Source organism: Larus michahellis, chromosome 1, assembly GCF_964199755.1.
Source record: "Larus michahellis chromosome 1, bLarMic1.1, whole genome shotgun sequence".
NCBI classification, from domain to species: domain Eukaryota; kingdom Metazoa; phylum Chordata; class Aves; order Charadriiformes; family Laridae; genus Larus; species Larus michahellis.
Window position 1 is genome coordinate 141,303,565 of NC_133896.1, and position 20,219 is coordinate 141,323,783.

A 20,219-nucleotide genomic window follows, 5' to 3' on the forward strand; every position below is an offset into this window, starting at 1 on the left:
CTCTTTTTTTTCTGAAGCATAGTGATAGACCAACTTGGTTTAAGTGTGCATTGTTCCTGATCAGACTGTTTTCTCTAGAAGCCTTCACAAGGATGTAACTATTTTCCTCCAGTATTTTTCTTGAAGGAAGTCAAGCCAGCTAGTCTACCACTCCTTCAGCTTGCTCTCTCCCTTAAAGGGAGAAAAAGAGGTGGGGGGGGGAAAGAGAAAGAGAACCGGAGGGGAGAGACAGCAGCATATTCTTTCCTCTGCCCACTTTCCTTGACCCTTACAACCTCCAGCGACTTAGTGAAATGAGAAATTCCAAAAAGCTATATTATCCCCCAAAGCAAACCCTCCTCCTACACAAGCTGGCACCACATGTGCACCACCACAAGAATCTCTGGCTCAAACTGTCAGCCACTGCTTGCAATTTGGTCTTTGAAGTTACCTACAGCTATAAAGGCTGGTCGGTACCCTCTGCCGGTATGGCCAGCAGCAAGCTAGAAAACATTTCTTGTGTGTATGTTCTCCACAGGCTGACTTTCCGTCACCTGCTGTAAACTACGTCCCTTCACTCGCTTTTATGATCTACGCTATCATCTGCTTTTGTACCTCCCTTTATTTGTCATACACCCTGAAGTGCTCTATACTGTGGCATTTCATATGCAGTGCATCCTTTGTCATACCCATTCTGCTTCCTCTATTTCTGCGTACAAAAGCAGTGCTTGTACCATTTCTCAGAGGTTTTTAATTTTATGCATTTTAAGAAGCTTTAAAAGAAAACCACGAGACTGCCAGAAGCACTAACGACTTTTTCACTTCTAGAGAGTACTCGATCATACTTAACACCCACAGGAGTATTTGCAGGTTTTGGAAGAAGAGGGCTTAGGCATCATTGTACTACCGTAAGGCATTTGTCATTGTGAAGGTCAGCAATTCTTTCTACATTACTGAAAAATACCGCAGACAGTACATAATCATAAGCTTTGTTTCACAGCGTTTTGTAATAGCCATAATATTCTACTGCCTGCTCTGAGTAAGAAAAAACAATATCCCCATCTCTTAAAGATTCATTAAACGTAAACTTTTTAGTCAGCATATGCAACTGCTCATCTTTGTGCTCTGAAGTCCACTGTATTATTTGCAGTGCTTTTACTGCTTAATGTTTGGTAAAGAAAGATGAATTGCTGTTAAGCATGTTCCTGAAAAGTCCCAGAACCAGCACCATTCCTTCTTTTTCCAATGAAAATACACTGGTTGTAGTATTTCCATTTGCATGCTGACAAAAGTATTAAACTTTGAGCTTTAAATTCCTGCTTTGGAGGATTTCTCCGGGCTTAGCGCAACAAAAACTTAGCCTCATTTTGCCCACTCTTTTCTTCTTTAATTTTCAGTAATCCCTGCTCCAGCTTTGGGCAATTCAAAACAGCAGTGTGTTTCTGAACAAAGGCCCGCATATTTTTTTGTTTCTTATAGCTAAAAAGTAATTCAGATATTCAACAGATTAGTGAATATGGGCTATGTGCGGTTTAATGAATAACAGCTTGCGAGAAGAAAACCTTACATTTCTGAAAAACATATAGCAGTAAACAGTCCTTCATCTCCACTGTTGAGGACTACAGAAAGAGCTTCAGTATAAAATACACGGGGGTGTAGAATCCATATGTATTGAGGAAGTATCTACAATAAATAAGTATTTTAGAATTACCTGAAATAACAAAAGATCCAAGTACACTGAAATATTTTCCACAGAACTCAGTAGACAGGCACAAATTCTTATACCTGCAGAATCTGTCCTCAAGAGGTTATATAAAACCATCATCATTAGCAAACGTTTCTTCTCCCCAGATCGTGGGATCAAGCACTTCCCTGTGCATGTCTACGTATTAAGCGAATGTTCTTTCTGAAGCGACTCCCTCTCTGTCTGGCTCTTGCTCTGAAGTGCACCACTGTAACTGTCTAGCTCCTGAGATTTAAATTTGTATGAAAAATACCACTATACCCAGGGATACCCGGGAACCCCCAGAAGGGCATTCTCCTCAAGGTGCTGTTGGCCACCAGAGATGATTGCAATGAAAAGAGCAGCAAGAAATTGAAATAGTTTTCTTAAATGTTAAATTTTAATCCAGTACCTTCAGAAAAAAAAAATTAAAAGCACCACCATCTCCAGGCAAATATATCAGCGATAAATACAATTAGAGATCCTAATTTCACTGACAGGCATATATAAGCAAAATATAACAGAATTTTATAAAAAAGGGTTTGATTTTTTTAAAAAAAGACAGTCTGACATTGCCTTTTGCCCTCCAAACACAGTTTATCACTCTCCTTTTCAGAAAAATTTCAGCTTGCTTTCTAAATAAAAAAAGTCACTACGCTGTAGAACAGATAAGTATTAATTAGGAAGACTGGCAATGCTCACATATAAGATAATGAATAATCCATCCTAAGACAAGACAGAAACAGCAATTACCTGGATCTGAAACCGAAGTCTTCTCAGACTCAAGAAGCTAAAATCAAATTCATGCAGCATTTGACTTTTCCCCGCGACTCTCAGAGAAGGTGCAAAGGGATTACAGTAATGTTGTATGTAATATCAGATATAAGAAAAGGATTTTTAAAACAGGGCATGAAGTGACGCCATCATATGCTATTTCCAACACTTTCAAACTATCAAAAAGTCAGCCTCACCATTAGTTCAGGTAAAATGAGAGATTACCCTCTACTATTGATTTTCATTCAGTACCTACATATTTGGTGGGACTTCTGGACACAGTTTAATACGATGCTTTAAAAGAGTGCTAATACAGGTTAAAGAGACAACAAGCCGTTGTGTTCTCCTGCATTACAAGCGAGCAGTACCTCAGTTTAAGGATATTGAAGAAAGAAATAGTTTTCGACTGAGAATTTGTATTTAGTGGAATAAGAGCACTATACCTTATTCCTGGACTTGCAGCTGAAGATACCGAGTCCTGTCATACAAGGGACTTCCCGCATAGGACCAACACTTTCCCAAGCCAAGCTGTTTTCTGCATAGCCTGTGATCGCTTGCGAAACCCTGTGTAAATCTGCACGCAGCCTGCGAGGCCGTTGTTTTCAAAAGTTAAGAATATACGGTTTCCATGACAGATCCAGTGAGGGCAAGATTTCTATTTTTTTTTAATCCTAAGATTTACAGTTAAAGTAGATGCACACTGATAGGCTCACAACAAGAATATGAGTAATCATCATTTAAATCCTTTTGCGTTTTGAGAAGGGGACTACAGTTCACGTTCTACTTTCTGAACTAAGCAATGCTTCGTGCAAATTAATAGCATTAAAGGACAGGTCCATCCCATTTTGCTAAGTAGGCAATCTATTCAAGGAAGTTATTGCTTCAAAGCTGTACTTTTGTATAGATTTCAAGTCAACAGTACAGCAGAGCCTTCTCACTTCTCTCTCCTGAAAGAAATAATGAGCTGCAAAATAGCCAAAGTTCTGGACTGCTCTGCAGTAGCAACACAATAAAGAAATACCAAAGAATAAAACTCACATGAATCATAATAAGAAACATACATGTTATTAAAGGGACTTGTTATTAAAAAAGGCACCAAATATCAGACATTACACAAAGGGAAATGCCACATTATGTTAAGAATATCAGTAAGTCATCCACAAATGGTAAAAATGAGGGGGAAAAGATGAGGAGGATGTTGCAACACAGCTGTTTTGATGATGATTTCTTTGTATCAGCTGATCTGCCAATCAGAACCAGCACATTGCATGTCAGGGCATGGTGGAGCAGACATACAAAGGCTATCCAAGCTTCCACGTTTAAGAACTAATAACATAGCAATAAGATAGGAACTATCAAAAACATGGCCAAGTAGTGAAAAAGCACTTTTTACAAACCAAGGTTCTCCAGTCTTTCTCAAAAAAAACCCAAGAAACAAATAAAGCCCCACCAAACCTAAGAAAAACTACCACCAAAACCCCTCTTTAAAAAAAACAACAAACAAACAAAAAAACAGCTCACATTCAAGGAAAAGGAAACCAAGAAACAGACACAATGGTCTGACTTGTATACAATAAATGCTTTGGAGTGTTTTTGTTTTTTTTTCATTTGAAAGTATGTTTTCTGGACACAGTAGTAAGTGAGGTGTATTTTTTAGAAATCTTTATAAACATATATATATATATGTACTCTCATTATTTATACAGTCTGACTATGGAAACACATTTTCTGTGTTAAAGTAGACTGACTTTGTGTGTTGCACAATACACACTCTGTTGAACTAGCACGAGTTCAGATAGCTCCCAGTCAAGCAGCAGCCTGGCACACTGCGCTCCGTATCAATCAGCATCTTTTACACATCTGTCAGACACTGCTGTGAGAGCTCATACTGTTTGAAGGTCAAGCTCCTTCCGACTACAGCCAGTACACCCAGTCAGTGCAACAATGCCAACCATGAAAAGTTCCCATCTGCTACTCCAACCACCCTATTATCCAACCTTCCGACAAATCTTGAGGCAGAAATAATGAGTTTTCAGGTGGACGTTATTGGTACATTTAATCTTTTTGAGATTTATTTTTAACACAAGTAAAAGATATATTAAGCTATACACCTGATTAAAGTAGCGTTCCATACAAGATTTAAAAAGCATGGAAAAACAATTAATTTCTAATATGCACTAAATCTTATGCCTGAGCACCGAAACCAGTATCGTTGTCCTGTGCAAATGTGAGAACACTTATTTCTTTAACTAAATCCAAAATAATTTTGAGGCCCAGCGGCATGCTTTTGCAACTTTGTATTGTCGCAGGATAGCACGTCGCAAGGAGCTGGATTTGCTGTTTTGATGCTGCAGGACACAGGATGAAGCTGTAGGGAGAAACAACAAAGGAGAATAGCTACCAGATGGCAACCATAAACTTAGGACACAGCCAGCTATTCCCTCTAGCATATGTTACATACTGACAGCTACAGTCATTTATAACATTGCAAATACAACCTGCCCATCCACACTTACCTATAAAATGAGCTGAGGTCAAATTTTTAGCACCATATGTACTTTTATCAAGTCTCAAGTAAGTTTTTTTTGTGATGTGGCACTATTTTATTTTACTAGATAGTTTGACACAATTCGCATAATGCACCTGACGTGAAAATTTAGAATTCAAGCAGAAAAAGAAATAATTACAGAGGAAAAATCCTAAATTAAGGATTAATATAGTAAAATACTCAAACCTGAAATAAAGAGTAAATTACAGGCGAAGAAGTTACAATGCAGCTTGAGAATCTATACTAACAATCAACATCAAATCCATAATGCAATCAAAGCTTGTAAAAGCTATATGCTATTTCTGGGTAATCACATCTTCCTTACAAGGTGCATTGGATACACATCATAAAGATGAAAACATCTCTTTTTCTAGCAGAAAGTCTTTTAGAGTGGTCTGTACCTGAAAATTCTGAAATTCTAAAAACCTGTGAAAAACTTTTAGAAGCCTTTCAGAACCGTTTAAGAACAAAAAGTAGGTCTGTCCTATTTCCTTAAAAGAACAGAACTGCAGAGTTAGTATTTAAATGTGCAATCAGGCATTACAGGAAAAGGTATTTCAGATAACAATATCCATCACAGATGAAGCTAGAAAGTTTTCAACACCAGAAGAATCCTTTGTAGGAGTTCGAAAGCTTTCATTCATTCCCCCATGCTGAGAGTGGTAATGGAATAAACAGACTTGTTGGATTTCATGTAACACACAAAAAACATGCACAGAGTATAGAGTAACTCAGATTCTCAGTCAAATCTATTATCACTCAACTTACTTTATACGAACTGTGATAACTTACAAGAATTAGGGGTCTGGCCAAGGACTTAATGCTAGCCTTTTAGGCATCTGATCTGAAGCAAAGTGTTTCTTCACTGCTTTAAGACAAACCAAAATTACTCGTGTTTTTTGAGCAGAAGGAATGTTTTTAAAAAAAAATAATTTAAAAGTCTACTAACAAAAGCATATACATTCTTCTTTTTTGCCCTGCAAGGAAGTATGGTAAAAAACAACGATTTATCGGTTTCTGAAGTGCAAAGAGTTATGTGGAAAGCCTTTGTAGTTCCCTTGTGACATCTACTCTCAGGAAGCAGCAGGTGAGGTTGAAGAAATACGCTCAGGTAGAGCACCAAAGCCACCCAGTGCACTCCAGCACTGCTAAGAAGCACTAACGGTCTGTGAATACACTCTAAGTATTGGCATGCAAATACGGCATCCTGAACAATCCTCTCTGCTTCCAAATTTGCCACATTTATTACACCCTGAAAAAAAAAAAAAAATCTTTAGAAAATAGGCCAGGTTTTCACTCAGCTAAACTTGGCCACAAACACACACACAATCTGTCAGGGATCAGCAGCGGCATCACAAAGAAACACAGTCTCTTTTGTGTAAAGCTGGGTAGTTGTGAAGCCTGCAAAAAGAACAAGGTATCAGGCTTTAAAAATAGCCAAAACAAGAAGCTGCACAATAATCAAAGCCACTTGAGTATAATTACTCCAACAGACTGATGCTGAACTTCAGAGCACAGATAAGAGAAGGAAAATATTTTTCTTCGGCCTACACTGTAACAGAAAGCTGGAATAACATAACCAGAACTATAGAAATGTGTGCGATACAGAAGAGATACAGGCTATAAACCATTAGCTGCAAAAGAAAATCAAGTTCTGTTTTAGATGCAAGATTTCAACAAGGCACTGGAGATCCATTCCTTTCTTTCCTTATTTTATTTCCTCTTTCACACAGCCACCACACTGGCCAACTTGCTTAACCTCTCGAATCCGAGTGCTCCAGGTGGAAAACACAAAGAAATTGCTGCCATCCCCGGGAAGATTTTACACTGGACTAGGTTTATAATACTTTCTAAACATTTCATGCTGAATTTTTACAATTAAAACTCCTTACAAGAGAGCGTTTGTTTTAGCATGAGTGTATGCTGCAATCAGTTTAGATGCAGAAGTAACATAAAAGTCTCATGATGGACTATGACAGAGACTGGATTATCTGACATTTTAAGATCTTTGCGGATGGCAAGGATGGAGATAAGAATCACTGTCCTAGACACCAGATGAAACTTTCCACCTCAAACAGTCCAATCTAAGTGTTGCGGTTCACCTGCTAGCACCCTGTAATGCAGCATCTGTAAACTCATCTCAACAATGTCTTTGACAACAAATGTGCCAAACTTCTCAGGCAACATTTCCAATTATGTAAAGGAAAGAGACGGAAAAACATTTTGCTGCCATCAGTGTTTATGCCATTTCTCTGGCATTGTCTAATCTGAATTTTAGAACATGGCAAGTAGCATCGTTTCTTTTTCCTGCCTCTGTTACAGTCTTCAAAACAGCCATCAGTAATGACTCGTGAGTCAACTCGAGACATCTATAATCCATTTCTCCAGCACTGTTTGCTGACGTCCCTTCTGTTTTAAAAATGCATTAGCAGGAAAATGATTATTCCCACCCTCAATCCAACTGACCTTTCAGATGACTAGGTTTCTCTAGACCATAAGCTTTATCACGCCTCTTCTACACTGCCAGTCACCCGTCAGAATTCAAAGCTCTCTACTTCCAAAGAGGTCCCTCGGGAAGATCAAAAGCCAAGCCTCTCTTTCTGAAGCATAGATTAATTCAGAACTAAAATTTCATTTCAACTCTGAAGACATATTCGTTTTACCAAATGTTTTTGTTCTCCAGCTGAGAACAGTAGACATGAACTGGCTTCAGAGTACCTAGTCTTCACTGCTGTTACCAGGAGGTTACTGAAAATGGTCCCCCTTGTCCTGACAAGGTTCATTTAAGGTGACTGAAGTTAACTTATTAAGGAAAATAAACCAAACCCAACCAGCCCACACCAAAAAACCTGTTGAGATTTTGGAGGCAAAGTGTTTGCAATTGAAAATCTATCCCACAACAGAATTTTTTACAAGATCTTGCTAAATTGCCACTAATGCTAAAAGCATGGCATCAAATTGGCACATTCACCTTTTAAAAATGTCCTGTTTGGTCAGGAGCACAGCATCTGTCCCCTCCGCACTGCCCACCAGCTCAGGGACACCACTGTTACAGAAAAAATGAAAAACAAGCAAATGAGTAGAATCCACACAAAATTAGTCCCCAAGAAAAAGAGGTTCATTTCCATGGATTTTTCTCCCCAGAAGAAAAAACCAAGGAGTTACAATAGGAAAGCAAAAGTCTTTTTCATGCCTCCAATTCAACAAAACTGAGCACAACAAATAATTAATCTTAAAATAAAACTAATGACAATGTCTCTATTCACAAGCTTATAATTAAGCTTATTCTTAAGTGCTTTGTCAAATCACTTCCTTGATGAATATGCAATTAAAGTTTCAAGAAAAATGTGTACCATCATAATAACTTCTGTAGCTAGAAAATAAATACTAAGTTAAAGATTCACTCTTATTAAAGAGATAGCTTTCAGACTTTTGTAGTTATATTATGGCCTATTTGATTTAATCTGACGTTAAAAATAAAGTCTTACAAGAAAAAAAGCTTTGCTTTCTGCCAAATCTGTTCCAGTAGTTTAATATTTCAACTTTCCCTGATGTGTTTGCACTGCTGATAGTTTAAGAAAGTCTTTTAGCAGACATATGTATCAAGCAATTAGCTATGTTTATCTTGTTCTTTTTACACAAAAAAGGTGAGGCAAGGTTAAAAGGATGAAGCACACACACAAAATTAGACAGAGAACACAGATGTTCGATCTGTAAAAATCTATCAAACCAACACACAAACATCACACTGTAGCTGATCAGAACCTCCAAAAAGTAAGAGGCCTTATTAATTTATTTATTTATTATTTCTAACACTTTTACAGTTTCATCACTTTGAGCATTCCTTTTCCTTCTCTAATATATGACAAATAATAGCCTTTATTACCTTAAATACATACTCTAACAAAATCTTTTCAACACTTATGCAGGTTTCAATTCATTCTGCTCATGCAAACGACTGTTCCTAAAGATAAAATGTGAATCAGTTCATCTGAACTGCTTCAGCTGTGAGATCAATTCAGTTCATGTCACCTGCAGACTTCTGTCCTGCAGCTTTTCCAGATACATGAACTCAGCCGTACCAGAAAGTAAAAAGAGATTTCAGCTATGCAATGTTTAGTAGCAATGTTTAGGGCCTCTAATTTGCCACATTCTACTTCACCTGCTCTGTATTTCAGTACATAGGATGCTTTGGACCATCGCGGTCTGCCTGCAAAACCCTTCCATTTAGAAAGATAGCAATTCATAAAAAACTTCAAGGCACCAAACACCCCCAAGTCCCCTGATGATTTACGGTGGTTTAAAAAAATATATATATTCCCTCTCTCCTCTGAAAACATTTTTCTTGCTTTTTCACAAGGAAAAAAAAATAAAAAAAAAAAATCTCACACAAACAGTAACAGGCAAACTGGCTGCATATAAAAGAACAGGATGGTTATATCCAAAGTGCTCCAAAAGCAGAATATAAATGAACAAAGATAGAAGCATTATCTTCCTCCAATTTTGTACTATTATAGTAATTTTAAGTGTTAAGCTTGAAACTTCAAGGCAGATGCATACCAATTGTCAGTTAACGCTCTCCACTTAATTCTATATTATTGGGTTCATCCTTTTTCTTCTTTTCTTTTTCTGAAGCGAGGTTGAATTTTTACAATTATACCTTTTATTAGAGAGATATTTGTACCTCTCTAAGCACTACTACTGCTCCAGAGTTTAGGCACAGCCCTACGTGGAAAACATACAGTGAAACGCAGAAAGAGAAAGCGTTTCAAATAAAGTTACTTTTCACTATTCTTTACAAGTAAACTACAACACACGACTGACTCATAGTAGACTGTAGTGTCCTGCATTTGTACTGGGGTAAAAATCACCGTTAACAGAGAAGGGCAGTCAGTGCATTGGAGACCAAGAGCACAAAGGGAGAATCAAAGAACATACACAATACTGTACGTCTCATGAACTGTAGTGTTTCTCATGAGATGGAGAAAACAGTTTCAAATTATGGGAAGAGTAGTGTAGGTTAAGCTGCAAAACCCATAAGTTTGTGAACATCTCAATTAATTCTTCGTGATTTTAAGGGTAGTTCTTTCAGTTTTACACACTTTGTAGACTTCCGTATACTAACACGATCCAGAAAAATAAGACACAGAGCAGGAATGTTAGACAAAACATCTTAGAGACTCAAAAGAAAATGAAATTGAATGCTTTCATCACTAAACGGCAACAAACCCCATATAAACAACAATGTTAATCATCTAAAGCATTCACACACAAACACAGAGCTCCCACATTGACTTAAGAAAAGAGAGACAGACATTGTATGAAAGCTGTAATGGATCAAAGCTGGCCAGAAAGGAGTGCTCCAGACAGTAGAAAGTTAAAAAAAGATAATACAATGTATATATAATTAAATTATATTATTCTAATAAGTTACGTTACTAAAGGTATATTATTAAATATGTATATTAAAAATCATGTTTGTGATAAAAAAAATTGTAGTAATTATACTGATAGTCAGGTTATCCAATAAATGCCCATCATTCCCAAATGGAACTTCACACTGAAATTTATGGAAGTTTCAACCACATCGATTTTTTTTTCAAGTTTAGAGGGTAAGGGAAAGAAAATAAAAGGAAAGAGTTATCAATTTGCTTTTACCCTCATTTCCAAAAGATCCGATAAATGTTTATTTGAAGGTAAGTTATCTATCATAATTGATAGGGGGAGGAGACCATTGACCTGCAAGGAGCTTCTGCTTCCCTCGAACTGAACCGTGAATATTTCACACATCACCAGCAAGTAAAGCACGAGAAAGACCTTGCTGACACTACCATCACTTTGTCTCCTCTCTCTATTGAGCAACTGTTTATTGAACTCCCACAACCTCTGCCCTTCAAATGTTTCTTGCTCTACGGCGTTTCAATGCAGTGGGCACTGTAAAGAGAAAATCCAATATGAACTTCGGACAGTATTTTTGTGTTTAGAGCTAAAGCCCTTTTTTTCCCCCCTCTCTCCCTAACAAAAAAAAAAAAAAAAAAAATCAACAAAAAAAGTCACCTCAGGCAAGAGTAAGTTTATTGTCAAAATGGATTTCAGAAGTGTGTTAAGAACCTTTTAACCTCAAAAAGAGACTTTTCCTACTCTGGATCCCTCATGCAAAACAGGTCATCCAGTAATTTCAAAAGGTAGAAGAAGATTAAACATTGGAATAGGTTGCCCAGGGAGGTGGTGGATTCACCATCTCTGGAGGTGTTTAAAAAAAGAGTAGATGGGGCACTGAGGGACATGGTTTAGAAGTGGCTCTTGTCAGGGTAGGCTAAAGGTTGGACTCGATGATCTTAAAGGTCCCTTCCAACCTCAACAATTCTATGATTCTATGATTCTAAGATTTGTGGCCTGCACAGGAAACTAGGTATTAGACCTTGATACTTACTGTTGAAACCAAGGGACAATTTCACTTTATGACTAGCAAAATAGACAGAACTTCGGAACACTGAAGTGAGCCTCATCTAACCAAATTCACACCTACATCCAACAAGAAAGCTACTTCAGTTGAGACCGTGGTCCCTCTGCATCTGCCAGGGAGACTGGGTGCTTCCCATTGTAATGGTCCTCTGCTGTCGCTTAGCTCTGGCAATGTTACACAGCTGAGACTAGCATTTACTACAAAAAACAGTCCTTCCCTCAGTCTGAGTTTTCCAGAGACCTTGATCTAAAATAACTCATTTTCAGAAACCAAGGCTGGTTTAGAGCATAATATTTTTCTCATGAAAGTTATTGACAGGTAGGTTTTTCAAAACACTATGCCTTCTGACCGGAGGGCAGAAAAACACTTTAACCTCTTGAGGTCTTTACTAGCCCTTTTCCCTATGAGCCAAACACAGTTTTAATTAGTTAGAAAACAATGCTAAAAGTTGCCAGGAAACTCCCACTTCATTCATTAAGATCAAGGAAACAAATGTCTGTGCTACAAGCGTTTTCTAACTTTCCTTTGCTCTTTATTCTGCTCAGAATATATTCATTCCGTACACATGCTTTTTGGATGCTTTTTGTCTGAGGAATGCTCGTAGATTTTTCTCCTAAGGTGAGGAAGCAGATGAATAGAGATACTCAACTACTAATGCCTTTTACAGACCTGTTTTTTGTAGTCTCCCTTCCCTAAACCATTTTATCCATCTCAATCACTGCATATTAGATGAAGACTCAGAGAAGTTCCAGGTAATCTGAGTGAACAAAACTAAAGTAGAAATCAAAGTAGAGGGCATGTGTTTTCATAGACCTGCCAACAAGAGGGCTAATCACCTGCTCCAACCTGAGCAACTGCCTCTATGAAATAAAGTATAAACAATTTTGTGAGAGAATCTGTCAAGGGATTCAGCGAATGTATATCCAAGCTCCACTATTGCCCCGATTTCATTTCTGTAGGAGAAAGCTCTATATCCACTCACGCTGTCACCAGCCAGCAGATACTAGTTCCCGGTTGTCAGATCTCTCACATCTCAGCTTCCTTGTTTAGATAGCCCTGCTCCTTCCACCTTGCTCCTTCTGATAAAAGAGCTGCATGTGTCACCTTCTCTCTCACATTCCCTTTTAAATCATTTCCAACCAGGACAGTAATACATCAATACTTCATTTCTGTTACTTCTACCATACTCTCATTTCCTCCATTTTCCCAAATCAGGATCTTTCCTTAGTCCTCCATCCTGTTGTCACATGTCTTGTGCCACCTACTTTCCCACAGCTGCTCCACTCCTGTATGCAAGCTATCCACCTCCAAGACCTCTGTCCTGCCATGTGGCTGCCTGTGCTCCACCACAGCAAGTCACCAACATGGGGCTGAGGCATGACGCCAGGACCTGTCAGGACAGTTATAGCTGTCCTCTTCAAATAACTGAAGAGCCCAGTTTCGATCCTGCTCCATAATCCCACGTATTGGACAACTGGCCAGTGAGAGCTGCTGAATGTGCAGAAGGCAGGTGAGACCGAAAGGCCAGTATGGGTGCACCATGGTAAGAGGACCAAGGAAGCCTCCCTGTAGACCTTTGAGTTCAAGGTGGGGCCTTTGCTGGAAGGCAGATGTCTTAGCTCTCTGCCTGTTGCCATGAAGTAGGTACAATTTCTCTCAGGGTGCTTCTGAGCCCCACTTTCACCATCACTGACAACAATCCCTTCCCTGTCCATGCTACGGTGGGGAAAGTTCTTCTCGATTACAAGATGCATCTTTGAAGCATTGAGCTGCTGAAGTCTTATTTTTTTTATATTGGCCATACTGAGTTGGATGTTCACAGGAAAGGCAAAATACACATCCATTATGCAATGGCATTTTTATACATTTGATAATTTATGAAACTTACATTCCTTCGCAGTCTTCTCCTCTCTAGGCTTAATAACTCTAATCTCCTATTATGATCTCCAATTCAACGTAATATTTCTCAAACCCCAGCTTGCTTTTCCTGTTTCCTTCTGGATTTAAATTGGTCCACATCTTTCTACAAAGTCTTACCAAAGCTGAATAGATCAAAATAACTACTTTGCATGTCTTACATAAAGCCCTGCTTAAACTTCAGTGCAAAATTTACACTTTGCAATTACATGACAGCCTTACAGAGTCCCTTAATTCAAAGAATTCAAAGCAGGAGTTAAATTTCCATACTTTTTTTCCCTTTTTTTACTTCCACTTTTTTCCCTTGCCTAACTACTTTGAATACAGACCTTCACAGAACTTCCAAGTCCCATTCCATTGCCTCCTTCTGATTTGTACTCATCAGCACCAAGAATGACATGCAGAGATGACACTACAGAACTTGAAAACTCTTAGTGTGACTTTCCTGTGACACCAGCTTTATTATACATCTGGTCCCAGATACAGCAAATACAGAGCACTAAAAGAAACACTGCACTTCATCTGGGGTGTCTGACACGGACTTCATATTTTTTACTGCATTCACAAAGACCCATTACCTCCTAGATCAAACAACTCATTTAGTTTCTTCCAAAAGTTCATAAATCATTTACCTTAAGACACAGTAAATATGAAAAGACCTTACTTTCACCACAGACGGCAAGTTTTTCAGAGCGACTGAACTTGATAGGAGAAAAATAAAAAAATTCATAATAAATACAATATGGCCAACAGGGTATCTGGTTGATGAGCACTCCCACACCATTCACAAGCAGTCCTTGGGGACCTCATTATGCTCTTTATCCTGACCTCTTCAGTCGTCTTCCTCATTCTCATTGTCACAACAAAAATGACAAAGCTCCTAATAATAAATATGATACATAACTTACATTCACAGCCATGACATCACAGTCAATCCATGTAGATTAATTGAGTGAATAAGTCCTTTTAAGCAGCAGAAACCATTATACAACGAGGTGAATTATAGCTCAGTATATTACCTGCAGTGTCAATCATACCATTTAGTTCTTCAAAACAGACTTTGAATTAAGCTGCAACAGTCACCAGTATCATTCCCTCACTTTCATGCTTGCCCCTGCTTAAAAGATTCTTCAAAAATTAAGTCTGTAAGAATAAATTTGTATTTTTTATTTTAATTAAAAGTTTTCCTGTATCACTTTGGGCTTCAGATCTATTATCAAGTACAAAAGAATCATGAATAAATCTAACTACATCTATCATAGCTTCAAGCTATCCTAAGATGGTTACAGATAATCTGAATGAGCAGGACTTTAAAAAACTATCAGCTTATCAGTCATTCCTCTGGTTATGCCAGTATCAGAACATCTATATTTTTAGGACTTCATGTGCAAGGATGCTTTCCACTGCTTTTTGGTCTTGCATGGATTCACACTGCTTGGCTAAAAAAAATACCAGGTTTTGCTAAATACATCAGATCTGTAACAACTGACACCTTAGCACTCAGAAGTCAAACAATATAGCAGAGCATTTATTTGCCTCTTGTCAAATTGCCTGCTTGCCACTTGCTATGAAAGTGCTCTCGACAAAATTAGGCAACGTGGCTGAGCACAAAACTTGTGGGCTGTTTTCTCTCTTGCCCAACAGCTTGCAATGTGACCTTCAGCAAACCACCTCCTGTTTGAGTCTCGGTGGAAGAGAGGTAACATGCTTGCTGCCTTCATGTGCTATATATGGCCCAGCTACGATGATGATGCACACTGCTCAAAGGTGACACGCTCAATATAAAACTCACACTTCTCTCAGCAAGACAGAATTTTACCCTCTGAGGATTCAAAAAGTATTTATGCGTTACTGAAATTGCCAGAAGCCACATTCAATACCTGTTGATGAAAAGACTGAAAATGGGCTTTAAATACAGCCAAATGACACAGGAATGGCAACCAAATTCAGCCATTCCTTACATTCAACACATTTTCCCTGAACACTGTTCATGCAAAATAAAATTAAAGGAAAAAGGTCAGGACATCAAAATGAAAACATTTACCCAAAGAACATTCAATAGGCATTTTCTATTCTACTTCCTTTCTCTTACCTAGATAACAAACAATGCTGCTTACATTAAGAAAACATGACTTCCATACGTGCTTGAGGGATGGAATTCCTTGTCTCCACAAAACCCACAGCAGAGTCCCTTAAGCTTTCTGGAAAAGACACCCATGCACTTCAGGGGACTGTTCCGTGAGGAGGTAAGGGGCCACAGATGCCCTCAAGCAAGACATGAAGGCAAGAAATGCCTTACTGAGAAAGCCAGACTGCAATTCCAGCTAGAGAGCAGGCAACATTGCTAATCAGAGCATCACCCCAAAGGCCTCCAGTGTCTGAAACCTAATCCAGCCCTGGAACCTTCTTTCTTTCTTGAAGGTAAGAAACAAGAAGTAGCAATAAGGTCAGTCCACTTCTCATTGACCATATTTCTGGATTCTAACTGCACAGCTCCATCATCTGCCTCACAACAAACTCAAACAACTTCTGAATGAACACCAAAAACTCCAACTGTACCATCCTGAAATCCAAATCACGCGCTTTGAAATCCATTTCATACTGCTAGCCAAAGGAGGAAGGCAAAAGGCAGAGGCTACTACAAGGAAAACCCTACCCAGCTGTGTTCTCTCAACATGGAACTCGGTCATGCTTACCAACAAAAGAAGAGAAAATAATGCTAAAGGCATTCACAGGACTCATGAAGAATAACTTATTTTATTACATACAAGCCTATGTTGAGGGGCTGCACAATGCATCATCACAGAATCACAGAATGGTTTGGGTTGGAAGGGACCTTAAAGATCACCTAGTTCCAACCCTCCTGCCATGGGCAGGGACACCTCCCACTAGACCCTGCAAGGATAGGAATTGGGGGTTTTAGTATAAATTTTCTAAAGATTCACGTTTGGAAACTGAAGTCAATGCCTACAGCGTAATTATGAAGGATCAACAGTGCACAAGAGGTAGGGAACTTTATCAAAATATTACTTTCTTTTCCCCAGTAATTAACAACTCTGAAACAAATCACCTGCACTCCTTACTCCTTACAAAGTAAGAGTTCAATATATCTCGTGTTTATTAAGAAAAAACCTACACTAAACAACTGGGCAGTGTAATCATTACACTTGAAAGTTACAGCACCTTCGGGTATTGAAAGTAGGAGGACTTAAGGAGAGATACTTGTATTCTAATAACCCTGAGGCCACTGTGGAAAAAAAAAAAAGTTTAATTCATCGAATATAGCATTAAAAAAAAAAAAATCTAACTCAAAAGGTATTAAATTTAAAGGGATTTGTACCAGACTTCAACTTGGGAGGAGGGGGAATGAAAAAGGTTTTTTTGTCCTTTAAAAGTGACCAATTTTGCTAAACTCAAACTAATTATGTGCTCAGTCAAGCATGACATCTATAAACTGATTTCTCAACATGCCCTTCTGTTGTATATAAAATGTTAAGTTCAAGAGGCCTGAAGAAAAACCTACTGCTAGTGAGTCTAAAAACAATGGGGGAGTATTTTTTTACAAAAGCCAAAACAACTAGTATGTCAATTCACTAATAAGCGATGGAGCTAAATAAATAACATACAAATGCAAAAGTAGTACTTTTCTACATTTAGTTGTTTTTTTTTTTTTTACTGTGAAAACACAGTATTAAGATATTAAAATTCACAGCTAAAGCAACTAGCACCAAAGAGTCTTTAAAAAGCTAGCCAAGGAGAATATATTTAATGCAATATAGATTTAAGTAAAAAAAATTTCAACCCAATTCCAAATTATGTTTTGCAAAATTAGAAATCTGACTGATAATAGTTCTCTAATGGTGATTACCAACACGTCACCTTTGATTGACTGTATTTCTAGCAACATCCTATGATCTCCAGTGTTTTCATTAAATTACTTGGAAAAAAAAAAAAAGACTACTTAGCCATCTGATGATACAAAACCAGGTAATAAATAATTAACCAAGAAAATCGGTGGTATGGATCACTGAAGACAGTGATTTGACTTCAATAAACAAAAAAGCTCAAGTAAAGAGCCACAGATTTATCAAAAATTGGAAAAAAAAATATAAGAAGGCTGCACTTAAAGAATGATAAACCTCAGTCTGAAAAAATTCTAAATAAGATTTAGGGATCATAAAAGCTAACAAACTAAGCAAACTTCCTACAAAAACCTACAGGGAAATGAATAAAATTAATCTTGAATACATACACTGGAATATTAGAGAGACTGTATGACCTCTATTGCTGTCACAGCTCCCCCGAGACAATATCACAGAATAATATCCAGTTTGGGTGCCCAGATATTGAAGAGGGTTCAGAAAAGAGCCACAAGAGTGACTGAAGGGACTGAAAGTCATGTTTTATAATGAGCACACCAAAACATCTAACCTCGCTAGCTTGTCAGAAAGAAGGCTAAGAAGCAAGTTAATACAAATTGAGAACAAAGAGCCCTCTAAATCAAGAGTTGTAGCCTTGCTGTCTCAGACTAGAAAAGGTCACCATATAGTTAAAAAAAAAAAAAAAAAGAAAAAAGAAAGAAAAAAAAAAAAGCTGTGAAACTCGCTACCCTTTGGAAGTACTCAGAAGAGGAAAAGCCAAGGCTAAAAGGCAGCATTGTTTTTTGACATAAATATTTTGAACATAAAATAGCATAAGGAATGGAAAGAGCACTAACATGGACTTCTCCTTGTTTCTGATTGCCCTATGGTGTAGCTGACCAAAAGAGCTATGGTGACACCTCAATCAAACAGAAGAAAAGCTGTGTTCCATGAAGATGCCTTAGTTAACCCACTGGAGTTATCAAAAGAAAAACCAAAGCTGTCAGCAATTACACAGTATAAATAAAGATGATATGCAAATACACTGATGACAGCAACATTTCAAATAGTATTTACACAACTGGTTGCATACTAAGGCTTTTTCTTTTTTTAAAGAAGTCAGCTAAAAGATGAATGTACAGAAACCAATGGCAATACACTGCTTTTTCTTGAAGGCATTAGGCCAGCTGTGATTCTCTACACAAGCCTTTGAGATGCATATTTAAATGAATATTTATTTTTTTTCTCTGAAAATTATATTTAGCAAAAACACTTCAACAGATGTTATCACTTTTCCAGATGTAGGTTTCTGTCCCAAATCAGCACCCAGTACTGAAGGTACCCAGCCTCACTCTGTTCCTTGCCAGGCAGGCAGCAAACCACAGCCCGTGCGTTGAGTCGGATGGTGGCACCCACATCAGTCCCTACAGATCAAACACAGGACCAGATTTTTATGAATAGGAGACACAAGCATGTGCACATGGCACGTCACATGTGTCACATGGCACAGGCACACAAACCAACTTACAAAGTAAACCACTTGGATGAAAGCAACTCAACGTTTTAAGCAGAAGATGTCCTAGCAGTAAAGCGGGGAATCCACACACTACGCTGAGAGCCCCCTCTTCCCAAGTATTTCAGTGCTGAGAAAGAGCTACCAATACCAATTAAGCATCAAAGCTTGTCATTCGGGAAGCCTGGCCTCTAAATCAGTCATTGCATTAATGCAGGCTGGGTGTATTGAAGCTGAGGGTCCACCTGGCTGGGCACTGGTACTGCTCACCATATGAAGCCTCTGGCGTGGGCTACCAAAGATATCTGCCCCATAGCAAGGACCCTTAAGAGTTTTTTTTAAGGAGTCTGGAGTCACAGCACATCAGCTCAAGGATAAATGGATGTATGCTATCAGCCAAGCCAGGTCACCACACCTTGGTAAGAACACGTTTAGATTATACCAAGAAGGGACAAAAGTCCAACTTTTCTCCCTGCCCCAGAATCGAGGTTGGCCTCCAAACAACAGGGAGGCAAAGCCAACCTGAATTCAAACACGGGACCAGGCCGGAGCACAGACTACAGGTCCTTTCAGACTTCATCACAAAGATGTCTCACATAGTTATTATGGCAAACATACAGAACACCCATCAGGAGAGAAAACTTACAATGTTTCCATCTCATGGAAAACAAACCAACTTTCTGCTCAAAGCCAACAAAAGCACACCAAGCTGCAAACAAGCAACCTTTAGTAATGACCCAGCACAAGCACTGCTACCAGTGTGCCACTGAAATCTGCAGGAACAAGTTAGGAGGCACCATCAGAGAACACAGGTATTATCCAGGAAGAACTGAGTAACAGTGAAAACTAGAAAAAGCAGAATTCTTAGGTGGAAACTTAATAATTAAACAAGACTAGAAACCTAAAGCATATTAACATAAAATTATTAATTTAAAAAAAAAAAGGGGGGGGGGGAGAAGCAGCTCTGCTTACTAGTTAGCCATAAGATTAAGTTATGAACCACTAATATTATGTGTCCATGAAAGGAAGAAATTCAATCCTAGGATGCAGCAGCAGAAGCACGCAGTAGAGAGATGAAATATTTTGGGCACTCTACAAGCCCTACATAAAACCTCATCTAGAGTATTTTTTTTACTTCCTGGTCACTTTTCACAAAGATAACAGTAAAGACACAGTAGCCTTCATGAAATTGCCACTGAGCCAAGTCCAGTTATCACGAAACAGCTAAAGGTTTCTGCTTCCATCCTTCAAAACCTCAGATTTTCCTGACACATTTCTACTTGGACACTGTTACGTCAAAACCTTTATGCACCTGAAGTCTGTGTTAACAGAGGCAAGCTTTTTACTTCAGAGTTGTACAGACATTGACTTTTATTTTGTGAGACTGCTCCGTACCATGATCTCAAGGGGGACCTTACAATTTAGTGTCAACTGCCTCC

General features: G+C 38.4%; 1 protein-coding gene across 4 annotated transcripts in view; it reads right to left on the minus strand.

Moving 5' to 3' along the window:
• Positions 1 to 20,219, minus strand: part of FRMPD4 (FERM and PDZ domain containing 4) — a 304,950-nt gene that overhangs the window by 217,913 nt on the left and 66,818 nt on the right. Inside the window, exon 1 of one of the 4 annotated variants that reach the window (XM_074606449.1) lies at positions 7,996 to 8,014. The exons of the other annotated variants lie outside the window; for them this stretch is intronic. The gene's annotated coding sequence lies outside the window, so the exon portion shown is untranslated. Of the gene's footprint in view, positions 1 to 7,995; positions 8,015 to 20,219 lie in introns of those variants that run through there. 4 annotated transcript variants of the gene reach the window in all.